This window comes from Ovis canadensis, chromosome 1 (genome assembly GCF_042477335.2).
Source record: "Ovis canadensis isolate MfBH-ARS-UI-01 breed Bighorn chromosome 1, ARS-UI_OviCan_v2, whole genome shotgun sequence".
Classification (NCBI taxonomy): domain Eukaryota; kingdom Metazoa; phylum Chordata; class Mammalia; order Artiodactyla; family Bovidae; genus Ovis; species Ovis canadensis.
In genome coordinates this window covers 44,152,313-44,171,948 of record NC_091245.1, presented here as the reverse complement: position 1 = coordinate 44,171,948, position 19,636 = coordinate 44,152,313, and the positions used below count along the sequence as shown (strand labels likewise).

General features: G+C 45.1%; 1 protein-coding gene across 3 annotated transcripts in view; it reads left to right on the top strand.

Annotated features, from left to right (window-relative positions):
- Nucleotides 1-1,000: 1,000 nt before the first annotated feature.
- Nucleotides 1,001-19,636, top strand: part of GNG12 (G protein subunit gamma 12) — a 139,377-nt gene continuing 120,741 nt past the window's right edge. Inside the window, exon 1 of one of the 3 annotated variants that reach the window (XM_069594401.1) lies at nucleotides 1,001-1,136. The gene's annotated coding sequence lies outside the window, so the exon portion shown is untranslated. Of the gene's footprint in view, nucleotides 1,165-19,636 lie in introns of all 3 variants that reach the window. The other 2 variants (XM_069594411.1, XM_069594421.1) reach the window with 2 other exon arrangements.

The window sequence follows — 19,636 nt, the reverse complement described above, 5'->3', positions numbered from 1 at the left end:
GATTTAAGACTCCACTTCAAGTATGGACTCGACCCACACTGGTTCTAAGTGTCCTCCTTTGGCCTCCTCTCCTCCTTTTTCTACACCCTGTCAAACAAGAAAGCTGATTCCTAGGAGCATGCAAGAAGTCTGCTGGGGGGTAAGATTTCTGCGCAACCATCTTTTTGACTCTTTCTGGACTTTTTGAGGGTGAGTTCCACGTCTGAATTATCTTCGTCTCTCTCCAATCACCTTTGTCTCTCTCCAATCACCTTTGTGGCAATGCTGGGCACATACAGGTGCTCAATGAACGTTCGTTAAATGGCTGTGTATAGGAATAGTCTGAAGTTCATGGAAATAGAAGTGGCTTTTCAAACTACCTCACCCTGAATCCCTCCGGAAAAGACTAACCAAATCTAATTAATTCAATCAATAAGCAGAATTCTGCCAGGTAGGAGGCATTTGGAAATACAAATCTCATGGCGAGAGATGGAGGGGAAGCTCATGATGGGTGGATGTACTTCACATTCAACAACCCGCAGCTATAGCTCCATTTTCTGGGAAGCAAAATCACTCGGTGGCCCCAGGGCCCTTAATTTTACCGTGACTGTTTTCTTAAGAAATTCCTGGAGTAGAGCCTAACTTTTATGTAGGGGGTTGGCATATTAGTGGCCTAAGGGACGACTGGCAGAAGGGGTGCCTAGAGTTCACAAGGGAAGTAAACTGCTGAGGAGTCAGAGCAGCCCTGTGGAGGGTCGCTAAGTGGGGGACCCGAGAAGTCCTTGAACTTCCAAAGCTTCAGGGAATTCGAGGAAGGGACCCTGAGGGGTGGCCAAGGCTCCCAGATGTCTGCTGGGCTTCAGTGCTGCCGACTTTTCTCCTCTGCCGGCCCAGGCTCGACCCGGGTTCAGCAGCCAGACCAGGGAACCGCCAGGGCATCTGGGCAGGAGGGAGGCGGGCCGGCCGGGAGGAAGGAGTCCTGGGCCGCCGCCGCCGCCCCGCCCGTCGGGCTGTCCGCCCCGCCTACCCCGAGCGAGGCGGAGCCGGCCCCCGCCAGGAGGAGCAGGAGGAGGAGGAGAGGTCGGAGTCGTCTCCAGGAGCCCTTAGAGACAGAGTCCCCGGCAGCGGCGGTGGCGGCAGGGGCAGCGCACCGGCAGGCAAGTGAGCACCGAGCGGCGGGCGCAGGTGGCAAGTCCGGTCCCCGAGGGGACAGGGGCGCAGCGCGGGGCGTCGGCCGACCAGTTTGGGAGCCGCCTCCCAGTTCCTGGTGCTGGGAAGCGAGATGGAGGGAGGGAACGGAGAAAGGAAGGAAGGAGGGGAGAGTGTCCCGGAGGGCGGGGACTGGTCGGGGCACTGGGCGCCGGAGAATGCGATGGGGGTGGAGGGCAAGGGACGCCGAGACCCGGAGACGGACGGCGCGCTCGCCCTCGACGGGCGGCGGCCAGATGGCCCGGGAAGCCGGGGGTCCTGCGGGGCTAGGTCTGGGGACGCGGTCCCTGGGACGAGGGCTGAAGCAGGAGGAAAGGTCTCCCCGCACGCTGGCTCCGCGGCCGGCCCGCAGCCGTGCGGCCCGCAGCCGTGCGCCCCGCGCCAGGTTGGGGCTGGAAGGCTCCGGGGTTCCCCGCTAGCTCCCGCTGCGGTGGTGCCAGATTTGGGAGGAGGGCAGGCAAATGGGGGAGACCCGGGCGCCACGCCCCTCTTTCCTACTTTCTTCCGCTCTTTCTGGGGACTAGGCGGCGAGTACACAGTCCTGGAACCCGCTAGGCGCTGGGGGTCTGGCGGGGAAATAGCGGGTCACCGAGAGGACTCCGATCACACATCCCGCGAGGGACCCCCCGAGCAGTGAGTGGCCAGGAGACTGTATTTGCAGGTGATATGAGGAAGTCAAAACTCGGACGTGAGTCTTGAGTGATTTTTTTTTTTAAGTATTGCCCCCGACACTTACTGAGTGGATCAGAGTGACTCCCCACCCCCCTTTTTAATTTTAACTAGGGCATATCAATTAAAGCTAATTTTAAAACGCTGCGGCTGAAGTCGCCCAACACTCGCTCGTCCCTCGCGTTCTGTTTGTGTCTTGTAAACTTAAACCATTCATAACTTTCGGAAAGGACCTCGTGATTCTCGTTAAATCCCCGCCGTGGAGTGAAACTTTGGACAACTGGAAATCCGAGTGAAGGAACTGCCGAGGCCTGTCATCTTGTGGTCACCCCCTGTCCGGACGAGGTTGTATACAAACAAGCGCACAGTGAAGGAAATGGCCAAAAACCGGCGAGAAGGGAGGTCCCCTGCGCCCACGTGTCAGGGCACGTTTAATGGCTGCTCCGAGTGGAAACAAACCGGAATGTATTAGACCTTGTGGAGTCGGGCAAACTTCACATGATCAGTTTCCTTCCCATCAGTTGTTTCCTGTCCCCCCCGGCGGCCCCCCTCCCCCCGGTCTTTGCGGACTCAGTTTATATTTCCTGGGGCTGCTGTAGCTTCGTCTGAGTAGGTTGTCTATAAGGAATCTTTTGGACGTTGTGAGAGACGGGAACTGTGTACGTGTGTTCTCTCCTTTAAAAGCGGAGTTTGGCTTTGTTTCTAAAGTGCTCGTCACCACACTGCACCATTGCTGGTGCGTCTTAGCCCTGCGTGTAAATTATCGCAGGATGGCGGCCCTCACCTAGGAGAACCAGGAAGGCAGGCAGCGCTAGAATGACGGGGTTGAGTTTAACTGTTGCCAAAACAGTCACATTCAAGTAAGGAACTGTTTTGATTCTTAAAAAAAAAAAACCCAAAGTGTATGTGTCAGCAAGCTTTTTCAATAAACAAACTTGTGATTCACACATACATAATTTTTTAAAGTAATCAAACGTTTTACAGAGACTTCAGAGATAAGAGGACTTTGGGATCGACTGTTCCGTTTCTTTGCCTTCTCTAACAGTTAATTAGCACCATAAAACCCTGGTTTAAATCCAAAAAATGCCAAACAGTCTAAGGGACTGCTCCTTTAGGCCTTACGAGAAAAAAAAAATGCAGTCATGTTTTTTACTGTTTTTAACCCAGGTAATTCAGGAAGATGAATCCGGACAGAATTTAGATTTGTCTAGAAATACATTAAGATGTTGGTCTGTGTTTCACAAGAAACCAAAAAGATTAATACTATAAACATTTTCAATGTAGCAGGCTCCAGTCTCATTTGAAAGCTTAGCTCTCTAACAGTGAGATTTGCAGCGTTGAGCTTACGTTGTCACTTGTTGAAGGACGTGGGTGATTTGTCCAGTTGTGACAGCAGAAAGCTGCACAGTCAAAGCACTTGAAGAAATGGCTAGCAAATATCAGATTAATTTTGTTTTTTATGTTAAAAACCTCTCACTGGAAAAAAAATCAGATTTGGAATTATGTCATTTATTTTGTTGGATTCGTGTTGGGTGTTTTTTTGTGTTATATGTCAGCTTAAGCTTAATTTAGGGAGGCAAGTAGTGGAAGTCAAATTTTTCTGGAGTCTGATTTGGCAGAGAGGCAGCTTAACAGTGGTTTGAGGTATGGCTTCAGTGCTGGACAGATGTGGATGGGAATATCAGTTACTTAACCATTTTCAGTCTGATTTGTAAAATGAGAATGAGTGTGGTCTCAATCTCGAGGGTTTTTATGAAAGTATGTGAAACAATCTTTGGAGAACACTGCACCTAATACGTGGATAATATTCAAGATTATTAGATATTTTATCAACTGACTCTAGCTGCCAGTCATCAGATAAAGTGAAAGATGGCAGTTTGAACCTTCTGGAAACATAGGGACATAAAGAAGGCATCTGATTTTATAGATAGATATCAATAGATAGATAGTGCTTCTGGAAATACTAGAGCAATTAAATTCCTAAGAAATTGCCTGGGTTTATAGATATCTATCTAGCCAACTATCTGTCTAAATATCTGAAATATTTGTATACATGAGTGCGTCATATATTTTCAACAGCAGTATGAATAATTACAATTACTAGAGTTAATAGTTTTAATGTGCTTTTAGTGTGAATTATAGTCATATAATATTTTTAGAGCCAGGCAATCAGAAACTTTCCATTAATCATATTTTAAATTTAAAGAGAACTTTATATTTAAAAAGCTATGCTTATTAACCCTGGATAGGCTATAAACAGAAATGTCTATCTTTTACCTAGTATAATTTTTCATTAACGTATGAAAAAATGTGACCCAGGGTATCTAGTTATTTTTCATGTACTGATGTCCAGTGCTAACAGATAAGCCATAAGAAGTGTTTAGGAATAATTAGCAGCACTATTTAACAGTAAAAGAGAAACCCTTTTGGAAATTTATAGATTTATCTTCTTAAGAGATGATTGAAATTTGGGTTTGCATGCAGACCCAGTTTGTAAATGTTTTATAAAAGCATTGTGACTGATGGTAAATTTTTGTGAGACTGCGTGTCCAGTTAATTCAGGGAATACACTCATCACATCACTGACTCATTTGCAGAATTTTAGAAAAATGTTTCCATCTTTAAAACAAACCCTTTTAAGCGCCTGTTGTTTTCTTAACACACATCAGGTGCTTAGAATTGGGCTGATTGGAATCGCAGCTTGTGTCACAGATGACTTTTCATTTTACTAATTGTTCCATAGGGACTCAGAGATCATGCTTATAATATTTTTAAATAACTGTAAGGGGTACAGCATTATTATGAATCATTTCTTGCCCATGACATTATACTCTGAAGCAGTGGAGGACTTGATTGAATAAATTATTGATTCCTTTCACTCTTAGAACATTATAGCACAGCGATGGATTCCAGGCTCATGCTTCTAGGTGTGTAGCATGTAGGCAAGTTCCTTAATACCTTTGTGCTTCAATGAGACGTTGGGAGGGATAAATGAGTTTATCTCACTAAAGCACAGTGCCTGACATAGTCTATGCTCAATAAATATTAGCATTAAATTATTGCTTACTAAGATTTTCTGCATGTTATGAACATTCATTGATGCATTGTTTTTGTAACAGGAAAACAACCATATGAAAATTTAATGTTTCCCCTGAATCTAAAAAGGCTCAGTAATTGATAAAGTCCTATCAAGCCGTGTTTAAGAAGTAAGAGAATACCATCAGGCAATTGTCGTTGTGTCTTTTAAACATGAAATGGATTGCAGTGTTGATTTGCTCAACAAATTAAAATTCTCTTGGATCGCAATCCCATTTTCCTTTCTTATTAGATACTTGAAAAAAAAATCCATGATCCATAAAGTCCACCTTAGGATAAGTTAATAGCAGAAGGGCAGTGTGCCCAGTTATAGTGCATTATTAAAACTATAACTGATTTTTTAAAAGTTTAGCTATGCATAGAAAACAAAGTACAGACAAATGGATGGTGGAATTGGGGTGCTTCTCCCCATATTTTCTCCACTGAGCATGTATTCAGTTCAGTTGCTCATTCGTGTCTGACTCTTTGCGACCTCATGAATCACAGCACGCCAGGCCTCCCTGTCCATCACCAACTCCCTGAGTTTACACAAACTCATGTCCATCGAGTCGGTGGTGCCATCCAGTCACCTCATCCTCTGTCGCCCCCTTCTTCTCCTGCCCCAAATAAATAATAGTCTATTTGTGTAACAATCAGTAAAATCTGATTAGCTGTAAATAGCAGGATTTTGGTTTTGTTTGGGAAAAAAACACCAGCTTGCATAAGCAATTGAAGATTCTGGACTTACATGTGAGAATTATTTAGCAGTAAGAGAGACCCTTTTGGAAGTTTGTAATAGGTTTATCTTCTTAAAAGATGTTTGAACTTCGGGTTTGCGTGCAGACTCACTGAACAGCCAACCCTGACTTTATGGAAATTGTCACTTCCCAGATCTGTTACGTCCTAGCCCTGACTGGAAGAAGTGTGTGCATATGGCACCTGCCACATGTCAGAGGTCTCCAAGATGGTCACAAGGGAAGACATACTGCACTTAGTTTAATGGGAAAGGTCAATAGGTAAAAAAAATATATAGCACAATTGTGCGACTCCTTTGACGGAGCTGTTCTACGTCCTAAGCCCAAGTCTAATTCCTTTATGTTTATGATCTTGCGTAGTCCTCACAGCAGCACAGGTGAGGAAGCTGAGGCTCCCCAGGCGGCAAGATGAGACTGTGACCTGGGATTGTTCTGACTGCACATCCCATGCGCTAAGCACTCTGCAGCCACTTCAGTGGAGTGCTAAAATTAGGGTGGGGGAAAGAGGGCTTTATGGAGGAAGCATTGTTTAGAAGCTATAAATCAAACCAAGAGAAACAGGAGGAGAGGGCTCCTGTTAGAGGTGAGATGACCCGCCTGAGGAGTATTACCAGCGCCTTGCCAATGGGCTCACCACCTCTGCAGCCATAGAAGCTGAAGCTTCTACAGTTGCCTCGGAGAGGGAGCAGACCTGAAGGGATCTGTATGGTTGTCCTTTCCCATCCCTGGACTCCCAGAAAGGACCTTGAGAGGAAGTGGGGGCACTGGCCATAAGTCCTACTCTAGACGAAGCTTACACTAGGAAGTCCTGTCTCCCCACTTCTCTCTAGAGAATATAGGAAAGAGCAGTGAGCCAGGCGGCTTGGACACAGGGCAGAGGGTGGAGGTGATTTGACCAAAGGTTGCTTCTAGATGGATTATTCCATTTAATCCCAAGTCTCTTGAAGATCATTTCTAGTGTCACTTAAATGTCTGGTTTATTGTGTCAGGCTTTATTGGGTATCATAAAACTGCTTAGCTGGGAGTGTCTGGTTGCCATCCTCTGACAAGGAGGGTTTTTGTCTTCTTTTAATGGGTCTGCATTTCAGAGGATCACTGTATAATAAAAACCAGGGTGTTGTAGACTGTTAAGACTTTTCATATTTTCAACTCTGCTGGAGAATTAGTAGCTCAAAGAAGAATTTCTTTTAGGTCTGCTTTAGTGAATCAGTTGCTAAGTATCTTTTGTCATTTTTCATGTGCATTTATTGTATGCAGGTGACTTTGGGGCCAGCAGGTCTTATATTCCCTTTGCTTTCTTACAGAATAGGCTACCATTCCCTTTGCAGTCAGTGTCATGTAACTGACATAGCATCCCCTTGGTTGACTGAGGAGCGTAAGCTCTGATTTAACTGGGGTTGGTGTCATCACAAGTGCTCCCTGGAGAGGGCTCTGAGTCAGTGATCGTTGCCGCACTCACATACCATGTACAGAGAATTGCCTTCATTCCCAACGGCTGTGTGCAAACGCACGTGAGCCCATGGGGGTGGAATTTCAACTTTACCCATGTAGAATAACCAGGCTCTTGTTTAGCTGCAGATGCTACTGCCTTTCCTTGTGGCTCAACGGTAAAGACTGCCTGCAATTCAGGAGATATAGGTTCAATCCGTGGGTTGGGAAGATCCCTTGCAGGAGGAAATTGCTACCCACTCCAGTATTCTTACCTGGAGAATCCCATGGAAAAAGGAGCCTGGCGAGCTACAGTCCATAGTGTCTCAAAGAGTCAGATTCGACTGAGTGACTGAGCACACACCAGCCGAAAAGGCTCTGAGCACTGGACATTAACACTTTAGCCCCCTCACTGGAGCCCTTTGACTTAAGATCCCAAGCTTTCAGTGACTGCACATTTTGTCTGCTTTTCCAGGAGAAGTTACTGCAGTTTAGCTTTCAACATGAACAAAAGAAATTTAAGGATGGAAAGAGGGATCAAAATCCAAAAACTTGGACCTTACTGAGATATCGTGAGAATTTTATTGATATGAAACCATCGTGCCAGGTTTATTCAACCAGAACCTCAGACACATTGGCAAAGTGTTGAGAGCCACAGACTTGGTGCCCGTCCTGTACCTAAGCCACCCAGACTTTTGCACTCTTAGACCGTTGCCTGTACATTAGACCGTGAGGCTTCTTGTGGGTATGTAAGGTCACAGTGAGCTGCTCAGATGAGTTGTCAGGGGAAGGTTGAACGTCTCGCCAAGGAGCAGAAGAGTTGAATTGTGACTTCTTGACAGGGCAGCTTTGAACAATAGATTGTTCACTGCACAGGAGTAGCTGGTCAAGGAAGTAAAGTTGGGACTCAAATCTACTCCAAAAGCCATGTGTCCTGGGCTGGAATTGCCTCTGCCAGGAGGAGGGGATGCTTCTTTATGACTCTGTTGAGCCTGCAAGACTGGGTCCACTTGGAGGGCTGGCTTTTTCCTAATTCACACAAAGACACAATATGATGAGCAGCAGGCTCCTTCAGCCACAGTAACCCTCTAAATGCCATGAGCAGGCAGAAGTCTGGCACATAGTAGGTACTTACTAAATGCCACTGGAATGAATAAATAAAACCACATTCTCTGCACACAGTGAAGTAGATGAGTGAATGTTCTTTTTAATCAAAGGTAAAATTGATGCTATCTACTGGGAATTGCACATTCGGTGGTGCATGTTCCCTCTGACAGGCTGCTGCTTCAGTTCATCATTTCCTAAGGGGCAGGTAAAACCCAGCACTTGAGACCAGCACTTGAAACAACGCTGACATTGTTTACTGTGAGTTGAACACCAACAAACAGGCTTGCTCAGCCTTGCCCAATACCTGCAGTGGTGTCTCCTGAGAATAGACAGAGGGATCTGTGGTATTATTGACCAGCCATGGGCCCTCCTCTTGGGGACGGATGCAAAGGACAGTGACTGCAGGAGTCGGGAATCCACCTCTGAGCGGCTGCTGCTTAGGTAGAAAGACTTTTCTAGTTTCGAGTGAGAAGTGGGGAGGTTTGTTGCTAAAGCCACCAATAACTGAGAAAAGGGATTTGTCTGTGTCCCTCACAGTGCCAGCTGGTGCTGCTTGCATGCTTTCTCTTTCAAGTTGACCCTTTAGAAGCAGACTGTCAGAGTTACCTTCCTCTTGGCTCTTCTCGAGAGGTAATCTGCACAGCAGGTAGGGTCAGCCACATGTAGTAGGTCAGACTGCTAAGGCAGTGGTTCGAAGGATAGACATGCTGGCTTGCACTTAGGACCTTGGCCTTCTGCTGTTTTTATGGAGTGGCCGCACCATGTGAAAAATGCCCACAGGTGCAGAAACGTGAATGCCTGTCACATTTCATCTGGTTAAATTCAGCTTTCTTCAGGCAAGCTCTGATTCTCAAGGAATCGCAGAAAGTAAGTTCCTAAGAAGGATTCCCCACAGAATCTCTTGAGAGAGCAGACTTAACCTGTTGCCTTTACAGTATGACTATTTTATACAACTCCAGGAATCTCAACTTTTCAGGAATATCTCTCTGTTGAATTAGGCAGAAGATTCCGGCACATGTTTTGCCCTCTTTTTCAACATAAATATTTAATGAGCAGCATGCTTCAGCCATTACTGTCCAAATCCAGAAAGCAAATAAATGCACCTGGCATGCTGCCTGGGAGGGAATCCTCGCGTTTCTTCCTTTACCTCTCTTTAGCCTCCAGGTCTCTGACTTCCTCCTGCTGTCATAAATGTCATGGGGCTCAGGGACAGCCACACCCCACAGTGACATCACACAGGGCAGAAACCAAGCTCTCCGCGCACAGCTCCTGAACCCTGGACTCAGATTCCTCTGATTTACTAATGCCGACATGAGAATTCAGCTGCCTCAACCCGCATTGCCTGGCCCTCAGATGGCTCCTCAGCTTTGTGTCTTCCATGCTGGGCTTGTTCTAGTCTTCACGCTCCTGTGAAAAAATGCCTTAGAAATGCCAACTTTTCCATTTTTAAAAAATTGGTCATGTATATACAGTGTGCACACGTGTGCTCAGTTCTATCCGACTGAGTCCTATCCTTTGCTATCCTGTGGACTTCAGCAATGTTTTTATACGGTATCCCCCAAAGCTCATAATCATATAAAAAGGTAAACACTGAGAAATCTTGCTCTTAACCAAGCCTTTACCACACTCTCTACCAGTTGCAACTTGTAAATATAAGCAAATATATATATATATATATACACACACACGCACATATATATATCATTTGCTCATATATATGAATGAGCATATATATCCTCATATATATATAAATGTGTTTCCCTTCTTTCACGAAAGGTGGTATATTTATATATATTGTTCTGTGTCTTGCTTTTTAAAATTAGTCTGTCCTGGAGATCTCGGTCAGCACCATTGTTTTCTATTGGGAAGATGGACCACAGTTTATTCGACCAGTCTCCTACGACTAGACCTTTGAATTGTTCCCAGTCTGTCTCTAATACGCACAGCGCTGCAGCAGATAAAGGTGTCATTTTGCTTTTGTGCAGGTGAACCTAGAGGATTGATTCCTGGGAACAGGACTGCTGAATCACGGGGCCTGTCATCCCCTCGGGAGAGCTTGCGTCATTTCTCCCTGTCCTGGCCACACGTTAGACGGCTTGCCTCCCCACAGCCCCACCAGCACGGAGGGTGTCAGCTCTTTTTATCTTTGCTAGTCTCAGTGGTGAGAAATGGTAATTAGGGTCAGTTACATTTTTCGAATTGTGAATGGGTGAGAGGATTGAAGTCATTGTACGTGTTCTCCCATGGGCAGTCCAGGCCTGCTAGTCCCCCTGTAGGCATATGTTGACCTTTCCTCCTGAAGCAAGCCTCTTGCCTACATCACTGTCAGAATCTCTTAAATACAGACTCAGGAATGTGATAGCTCTTTTGGGCCTACGGTAAAGTGGGCTGCCAAATTGTCAGTGCAAAATCGAGAGAAGTGGAAAGTAGGGTTTTATGCCAGTTGCTAATGTCTGATTTATAAATAGTTTTCGGCTAATGGTATTATTAAACTGGGACTTCTCCAAAACCATTATGAAGATGACCTTCTAGTCTAGAATTTCTCACTCTCAAACAAAAACAAGAGAGATTGAGAATATATAAATTTTAGTGGCATTTTCTGCAAAATCTTCTTAGAAATCTAGATTTTTCCTTTCACATGCATCTCCTGAAAGCTTATACATGCCACTTTTTTGTGTACCTGCTGAATAGGCCTCCTGTTCACCCTTTGATTTCACCATCAGAGAGCTGTCTACTCTTATTTCCAGGGTGAAAGAAAAGAGGCAAGTAAAAGTACAAGGTAAAGAGACCAGCCAGAGTTCAGGGTTCGATGAAGGGCATGAGGTTAGAGTTACACTGAATCATCTTTCTTTTTGAAATGTTCTTTCCGTTAGCTCTTGGGATGCTCTTTTAATATGAAATTAATTTTCATCTTTTTAAAATGAAATCCATCAAAAGAGAGAAAATCTTTGGTTGAGTGAAAAGATGACTGTGTGTGGTTTATTTTTTAAATTTTTTGCTTTTAGAGATTCATATGAGGCGGTCTGGTGTAAAGCTAGCTTCCATCTCCATCAACAAAAAGCAAAGCAAAACAGAACAACAGTCTCTCCTTCTCAGGATTCCCACATTTAACAGAGGCCCATGAAAGTTCTAGAAAGGAGGGTCTGGTTTTCCAAGCCCAGTGCTCTGTCCTGAACTCCTAAATGTGTGGATTTTTAGCTTTTGAAGGTGGATTTTCAGCGCTCTGGATGCTTTGTTTCCCTTCTGGTGCTCCGGCCTTTGTAGTGCTGACCTCTCTGCAGTGTCAGCTCTCGTAAGCTAGGTGATCTAGCTGAGGATCTGTCACCTTGGGATGCTCCACTAATGGATGAATGAATGCTGCTGCGGGTGGGTGCCTTCTGGACCCGGGTGGGTCTTTGTGGTCATCCGTGTTAGGGATCCCATGTTGGACACCGGCCTGGGATGGAGATCATGTCAGCCCTTCCTTGGCCTTTTGGGGTGATGCCCCGGCCCTTGTGCACTCTATGGCAGTGTGCTTGATGGTTTACAGCGCGAGCCTTCAATGTGATTCACCTGAGCATGTCACCTGACCTCAAAGAGCCTGTTTTCCCATTTGCAAAACAAAGATAATGATACCATATTTCAACAAATCTAAGATGTCATCCATTATGCCATTGTACTATAGCTATACTATCAGCTGTAACCCACATCAGCCCTAAGAATGTATTTGTTTTCTCTGGCTGCCATTGCAGATTACCATAAATCTAGCCGCTTAAAGCAGCACATATGTATTATCTCACAGTTCCAAAGTCATCGTGGGTTTGGCTCTTTATTGTGCTCTGGATTTTACAAGTCAGGAATCTTATAGGGAGGCTCTGAGAAGAATCCATTTGCAGAGTTGTTCAGGTTGGTAGAAGTCAGTTCCTTGCAGTTGTAGGACTGAGGTTCCTACCTCCTTGCTGGCTGCCAGAGAGGGAAGCCACGCTCAGCTCTTAGCGACTTCTCTTTGGTTCTTGCATTGGACCCTGTCTCAGAGGCAGCAGTAGCACAATGAATCCTTCTCCTGCCTGGAATCTCTCTGAGGTCTCCTCTGCTCTCTCTGCCTCCACCAGAAAAAGTTCTCTGCTTTTAGGGCTCATTTGATTCAGTTGGGCCCACCTGAACTATCGAGGCTCCTGTCCCTTAATTTTATCTGCAACGTTCTTTTTGCTGTGAGATATATTCATAGGTTTCAGGGATTAGGGCAAGGGCATCTTTGAGGGGCCATTCTGACTACCACAGTCACCCTAGTATCGGAGATATTAAAATGTGAACAGAATATGTTTCTTAGAATTGACTAAATACTGTCTTTGGCTTAAAAGAACTGCTGCTGCTGCTGCTAAGTTGCGTCAGTCGTGTCCGACTCTGTGCGACCCTATAGACAGCAGCCCAACAGGCTCCTCTCTCCCTGGGATTCTCCAGGCAAGAACACTGGAGTGGGTTGCCATTTCCTTCCCCAATGCGTGAAAGTGAAAAGTGAAAGTGAAGTCACTCAGTCGTATCCGACTCTTAGCGACCCCATGAACTGCAGCCTACCAGGCTCCTCCATCCATGGGATTTTCCAGGTAAGAGTACTGGAGTGGGGTGCCATTGCCTTCTCTGTTAAAAGAGCTTCTTAATGTATATAAAGCATTCAGGGGAGGTCGATGGTAGTGTTCAGGTATTAACTACTATCATTGTAATTGATATTATGATTATAGTGCTCAAATAATGCCCATCATCTTTAATTTCAGTTGAAGTTACTTTAAGAGTTATATGCATTTGACAAACCCTAATTGAGAGTGTAGGGTGCCAGCGGTTGATTCGATGACAGTGATATGATAGTTAATCCTTGAGTGACTCCTGTGTGCTGACATGCGCTGGAGCCTTTCACAGGCCTTGAGTAGCCCTCTGAGGTAGGCAATACGGGCTCCATTTTTAGGTGGGGAAACGGGTTCAGAGGTTTGAATACCACTTTAGAGCTCAGCAGAAGGGGCTTCTTTCTTTGAATCCACGGCTGCCTGGCTTTGCAGTCTATGCTCTTCATGACACCATATTACCTGTTCTGATGCCCACCAGGTGTGTGAGCTGGAGGGGGTGGCCTCCTGGAAGGAGAAGGAACATGGGAGAAAAGACGTCGCCTTGTGACGTATCTCTCTTGCACTCAGATGTTTCTTTGCTATTAACTGTTTAATTCACAAAGGTAAAGATCCTGTCTCTCTGTCCTTTTTTCAGTTTTTAGTAAACACAAAAATGATCTTTTTTCATTCACAAGGCATTTATACCTACTCTGCGAGGATACAGCTATGAACAATATTGTGATTTATAAGGAGAAATATATACGCAATCTTTGTCTACTTCCTGTCACAGAACGCCTAAAACCTTTGAAATTTCCTAAATGATGAGAGCAATAAAAGTGTCTTTTGCTCTGTTATTGAGGTTACTTTGGGACCACACTTAAGGTTGGGGGCTGTTTGTCTAGAGAATAAACCATGTGATTAGCAGGGTAGAACTTTCGACCCCACCTCTCAGACCTCCGGGGAGGAGAGAGGGACTGAAGGCTGGATCAGTCAGCCAAGACCAATGATTTAATCAATCATGCCTATGTAATGAGGCCTCCATAAAAACTAAAAAAGGCAGGGTTAGGAAGGCTTCGGGTTGGTGAACACACGGAGATGTGGGGTAAAGTGGTCTTTGCTAAAGGGGTATGGTAGCTCCGTGCCCTTCCCCCACACCGTTCCCACTGCATCTCTTCCATCTGGCTGTTCCTGAGTCATATCCTTTTATAATAAACTTTGTGATCTAGTAGGTAAAAAGTTCTATGACTCCACTGTGAATCTGTGGAATCCGATGCTCTCTCTAGATAGAGTCAGAATTGAGTTGAGCTGTAGGATACTCAGCTTGCGTCAGCGATTCCTTGGCTATGTGGAAACCTCTGCCACAAATTGGAATTAGTGACCAGAACACTTTTGTATACTGTGTATGACTTTCAAAGGGAGGAAAGTTAGCATTGGGGAATTTCTACTCTTTAGACTACTTTAAGTGTTACTGGGGCAAAGAGGAGGAGAGAAGAGAAGGAGAGTGGTTTAGCAGAACTAGAGTAAAATAATATTGCCCTGAATGGAATAAACCACTCTTAAGATTTCAACCTCCGGCATTTTCCCAGGACAGCTGCAGATTGTCTTAGGTGCTTCAAATTCAGTTAGGCACCCTTGAAAACCAACCTTATCATCTTGCGCTTAAAGCCTGTTTTTCTTCCTGCCTTCTCTATCAGTGGACATCTCTATCCACCCAGGAAGCTCTGGCCCCTTGAGTCATCCGAAACCCTTCCCTCCTCTCCTCCTCCCTCCAGCTCAGACACTCCTGGCCCCCACCAAAGCCTGCCACATCCACTTCCTAACTAGCCCACACATCTGGTCTGATCTCTGCTATCCCCACTGCCTCTCATCTGGATTGTCACCATGGCTTCCTGATTGACCTTTCCTCTCCACACTGCCATCAGGAGGGTTTTTCTAAAACATGGATTTGAATATGCCACTTCTTTGTCTGGCAGCTCCCCAAAGGCATCACAGCCTAGTAGTTAAGAGTTCTAAGTTCAAGGCTGCCTGTGCTTCTTACAAGCTCTGGAATCTTGAAAGAGTTATTTAGTTGCCCTGTGCCTCAGTTTCCCCATCTCTAAAATTGGTGTAATAATAGTACCAACCTTACAGATAGGCTATAGAATTTAAATCAGTTAATATGTGTGGAGCAATTAGAACTGCCTGGCACACAGAAAGCCCTCCGCCCACAGTTCTTGATAGCATGACTGGAGCTCACCTTCCCTGCTGATCTGCACCTCATCCTCCCACCCTCTCAGTTTCACGCCAAGCTTGCTCTGCGATAGACTCTTGGCTAATGATCAGACACTAGGTGAGTACCCACACAGAGAGCATACATTTAGACCTTTTCATAGCAACTTGGCAGTCATCTTACATCTCTTAAATCTAATGAAAAATTGGACTTGCATTTTATATTTCATTTTTCTAGCAGTTCTTTTTATTGCATCTTATAAAAAGTATTGGTCTATGATGAATTGAAAATAAAACCGAAAAGCTGATGTTTCACCAAAGATAGTTTGAGAAGTACTTCTGTGTTCCCACACACCCTGTCTAGTTGGTTCATCCTGGCCAGGTTATCCATATTCACTGTGTAGCCTTAAATCTCTCTGGATTTCTTTACAGCACTTCCTCTGCCCAGAGTTTATTACACACTTACTCAGCACCTAAGTGCTAGGTGTTGGGATAGAAGAGTGAGTAAGATAACTGCCTCTACTCTGAGGAAGTTCCCCTCCAACTTCCCAGTGAATTCTTGCCTGTGTTTTGAAACCTGGCATAATTTTGTTCTTTCTTTCACCCATTAAAAAAAATGTATTAAATATCAACTGTTTATGAGGCTCTTGATAACATTCTGCTCCTGCCCTTAAGGACTATCAAGTGGTGGGGGGAACGTGTGAACAGACACAAAAACAATGATAATAGGATGGGTGGTTGGGCTTCCAGGTGGCTCAATTTCCAGGCAAAGAATCCCCCTACGAATACAGGAGATGCAGGAGACATGGGTTCGATCTCTGGATTGGGAAAATCCCCTGGAGAAGGAAATGGCAACCCACTCCAGTACTCTTGCCTAGAAAATCCCATGGACAAGGGGCTGCAGTCCACCAGGGTTGCAAAGAGTCAGATGCGACTGAGCACATATACACACAGGGTGGGTGGGTTAGCGAGAAATGGGAACTGTGGGCATGGCATATCTGACTTTACCTTGGCCAGACAAGGGGTTGGGAGCTCGGAAATGGTTTCACAGGTACAGTGGAGGCAATGCCATCAAAAGCTGAAGATCCAAAACCAGGCTCAAAGCCTAGCTCTTCCATTCACTAGTGATGTGACTTTGAATGACTGACTCAGTCAGTTCAGCTGCTCAAACAAAGGCCATAGGCTGTGTGGCTTATAAATGATGGAAATTTATATCTCACAGTTCTAGAGGCTGGAAGATCCAAGGTAAATACACCTGCACGTTCAGTGTCTGAGAACCCGCTTCTGGGTTCATAGACAGCAGTCTTCTTAGTATGTGGGATCTATTTTATTTTATTTTTTATCAAAGTACAGTTGACTTACAATATCATGATGATGGGCTTAAGAAGATGTGGTATACACACACACACATATATATACACAAAGGGGAATATGAAAAAAGAATAAAATATCACCATTTGCAGCAACATGGATGGAACTAGGGAATATTATATCACTTATGTGGTCTCTCATAAGGGCACCAACCCCATTTATGAAGGCTCCACCCTCGTGACCTAATCACCTTTCAAGGTTCCACCCACCATCACATTGGGTTTGTGATTTTAACTTGAATTCTGAGGAGATATATTCAAGCCAATGCACTCTCTGAACTTCAGATTCCTCATCTGTAAAACGGGGAGAGCAATACCAATCCCCCCATAAGACTGAGCGTCACCTGAAATTGTTGTCTATATAATATGCCCAGAACCAAGCCTGACATCTACAGCTCCGTAAGTGTTAGATGTTATCACTCTGGCTGTTACCGTCTTTTTTTTTTTTTTTTTCTCCCATTGATCCCCTGCCTTGAGCATGTATTCAAATTTTCCCTTGTCTGGATTTCCAGTGGCACTCTTCAACCAGCGTACTGATGACTGCAGTGAGTTGGTTAGGTTTACCTGCCCTTTCTCCGCCTCCTCTCCAGAATGTATCGTGCCTCTTGAAGTTAGTGACAATTTTTCCTCTTTGTACTGCCGGTGACAGAGTGTTCAAGTCATAGAAGACTCAAAGTATATTTAGAGAATTTATACATTGTATTAAAATTTAAATTTGAGCACTTCTTGTCAAAAAGCTTTGTGGAGTCCAGTTATTAAGGACTGAATGTTTATGTCCTCCCTAAACTCACAGGCTGATATCCTAACCACCCCCCACCCCGCCACAGAATGATGATATTTAGGAGGTGGGGGCCTTTGAGTGGTGATTAGATCACGAGGGTAGAGCCCTTATGAAGAGGATTCTTGCACTTATTATGAAAGAGGCCCTGGAGAGCTGCCCCATCCCTTCCACTGTGAGGGGCGCAGTGAGAGGATGGCGTTTATGAACCTGGAAGCAAGCTCTTACCAGACACTGAATCTACTGGAACTTCGACCTTGGACTCCAACCTCCAGAACTATAAGAAGTAAATGTTTGTTGTTTAAGCCACCCAGCATATGGCATTTCTGTTATAGCAGCCTGAATGGACTGGTCAAACATTAGCTACTGCTTTTCAGATGGGAAACCTGAGGCTTCTAAAAAGTTTCTGTTTCTTGTCCAAGGTCTTGGAGCTCGCAGAGAGCAGAAGCAAGACTTAGAACACCTCACATCTCTTGTTTCCCTGTTTTGTGCCACCATGTCAAATCCACCTTGTGAGCCAGGGGTCTGGCTGGGTGCTGGCCAGTCTCAGAAGCTCTTGTCATCCGACCAGCCTGTATAAGAATGGCTAAGTAGGCAGGAACCAGGCCTGGAGAGACCTCTAGACATACCCTATCTCCCCACCTCTCTCCACCCATCTTGCTACAGCTGCCCTAGTAGTATTTATGGGTCATACCCTTGGCAGTGAGCGACCACGTGGAAACCTGGGTTGGAGGTGGAGGACTGAGCAGACCTGTGGAGGCAGGAGGACCTTTACTAAGAGGGAGTGATTTGTAGCAAGGCTACAGGGCTAAGTCAAGGAGGAGCCCAGTAAAGTCAAGAGGCAGGAGAGTTGGGAAAACTCTCGTAAGGCTATCCAAAAGCAGTGAAGCTTTCTTAGGCTTCTTTTCCCCTCCAGGAACATCCTGATGCATCTCCCTCACCCCCTCTATGAAAGGGCCATCTTTGACCCTCTGCTGAAGAGTATATTCCGTGTTCTCATCACTTTGATTGGGTTGTAATCTTTATGATGAGGTCAGGGTGGAGTGGTGAATTCTGACCTCAGACTTCCTTGAGAAAAGTTTTAAATTTATGACTTCAGACATTCTTTTTTTTTTTTTTAATCTTTCATTAGGGAAAAAAAAAAAAAAGAAAGGAAAAGAATTCTCAAAGGGAGTAGGATCTGTGGCTCAGGTCGCCTGGAAAGCAGAAGAAATCAAGGGTGTGGTTTGTAAACATGTCTGCATATTAGGATCAGCTGGGGAGTGGTTTTTGACTATCAGGGAGCCCTGGCTGCTTGCAGACCTGTTAAGTCAGCCCCTCAGGCATGGGGCTAAAGGGTGGCCATTCCTGTAAAGTTCCTAGGTGGCTTCAGGGCACAGTCAAGCGTAGGGGGCGGTGCCGGAGGACAGCCTTCTTGCTCCCCACATTAGCGCCAGGTCTCTGCAGTGCTGGTTGACAGGAGAAGTCGTGACTTGGCCACCAGTGATTCTTACAGATCCTGGCTCATTTCCTTATCTAATTGTGGGGTTGGGAGCAGCCTTTGAGCACAGATCCTCTCTCTGTGTCAGCCACAGAGCCCCTTCTTTGAGACACGCTGAGCTGTACCATTGAGCTGTCTAATCCAGCTCTTCCCCATTGAGCTGTCTAATCCAGCTCTTCCCGCTTCTGAACAAATTATTGGTGTATCCGATTAGGTAAAGACAAACAGAAGTGTTCTAGAAGGAGAGCGTCACCGTTCCACCCCCAGTGGAAGAGCACAGCTTCTCTGGGTGCAGGAGGGCTCTCAGTCAAGGCTTCTGTCTCTGACAAATCACACCACCCATGGACAGTTTTTTCCAGAAAGCTAAATCCATTCCACTCTTGTGTCTTCTGAGTCATGATCAACATGTGTTCCTCATGGCCAGACTTGTCACGTGGAGCCTAGGAACAAATTAGTGTTTGGGAGGAACATATATAGGCTCTTGACTTTTGATTAGAAATGGATTTAATAATCAGTGTTCATTTCGTTTTATGTCCAGTAGCATCTTTTATTTTTGCCAGAGATTTAGTAAAGGCAAAATTGTGAAATGTGAAATTCACTTTCATGGAAATGATTTGTGGATTTGTTTGGCTGGATACAAGTACAATTTTATTTTTAGAGAGAGGTTGTTTTTGGATTGAATGTCTATTCCACATAGATGTCCCCCTCCCCCCTCGAGAGCTGGAAGTTTTCTGTATGGTGATGCCTTCCAGAAGCATCTGAAAGTGGCAGTCCCTTGTAACTCTTACGGCCACACACCAAATTAAAATGAAATCTCTGGAGTGCCACTAGGTTTTGAAACCAACTTCGCTTTTTACAAATTGGATGATGAGGAGAGGGAAGTAACGTTTTTGTGTGCCTGCTCTTGACCAAGTATTACAGCCTTATAAAGGAAGTATAATTAGTTCATTTTATGGAAGAGGAAACCGCAACTCAGAGAAGTTCAGTAACTTGTCCAACTG